At 33.9% G+C, this 856-nt stretch overlaps 1 pseudogene; it reads right to left on the reverse strand.

Annotated features, from left to right (window-relative positions):
• Positions 1-249: 249 nt before the first annotated feature.
• On the reverse strand, positions 250-349 carry LOC138826453 (U6 spliceosomal RNA; annotated as a pseudogene).
• Positions 350-856: the final 507 nt, after the last annotated feature.

Below are 856 nucleotides of genomic sequence, written 5' to 3' on the forward strand. Positions count from 1 at the left end.
TGAAAATACTGTACAGAGGGGTTACAATTACATGGGCAAGATAATGAGTACATTTCTTATCAAGCATTGTAGCCTCCTCCTGTATTTACCCTTCCCTTCCATTCCCATCCTTCACCTGCTCCCCCACTCAATCCTCCCTGCTACCCCTCCACCCGCACAAAGTTGTAAAGTTCATTTTTCGACATAACGACTTGTATTTTTGTAATCAATTTTTAATAACTGTTTTTCATTTCTTGCATCTCAAGAATGAAAAATATGGAGTATTTCACAAATTTTCATATCATCCTTGTGCAAGTGCCATGATAATCTCTATATTGTAGTAATTTGAGTAAACGTCCTGCTGAAGCATGTAGTAGCCTGTAAATTTAAGTAGTTATTGATGCAATCTTTATACAGGCATATATCCTTGGTTGACTGTTTGTAACTAGGAAACCTTATTGTTCCTAAAAATGTTATTGATCTTACTTCTCTAAAATTCTGTGTATATTGGGAAAAGCTTATATTGTTTGGTCGATTGCTCACATTTGCAATTTTTTTTGTCTATGACTATTTTAAGTCTTTTTCATTTTAAATTTGATCATACTTTGAAGCCTTTATAGCTAGGTCCAAAGATGATTGTTTTTCAAGTACTTATTTATAAACTGAGTTAGCTTTGTGGAGCTAATGGATTCAAAGTAAGTCTTGCTTAAGAGCTACTTCTAAACTTCTGCAGCTTAAAAATTCCTAAATGATGTCTTACTGGTACAAATGTCTACCTGACCCTTTACTCTTCTTCCCTGTAGCAACAGACCAACCAGAATATCTTACCCTGACAGCATAAATTTTCTTATTGGAACAAAACTAATATTAGTTAAAA

Source organism: Dipodomys merriami, unplaced genomic scaffold (assembly GCF_024711535.1).
Source record: "Dipodomys merriami isolate MVZ:Mamm:240054 unplaced genomic scaffold, mDipMer1.0.p SCAF_1425, whole genome shotgun sequence".
In the NCBI taxonomy this organism is placed as follows: domain Eukaryota; kingdom Metazoa; phylum Chordata; class Mammalia; order Rodentia; family Heteromyidae; genus Dipodomys; species Dipodomys merriami.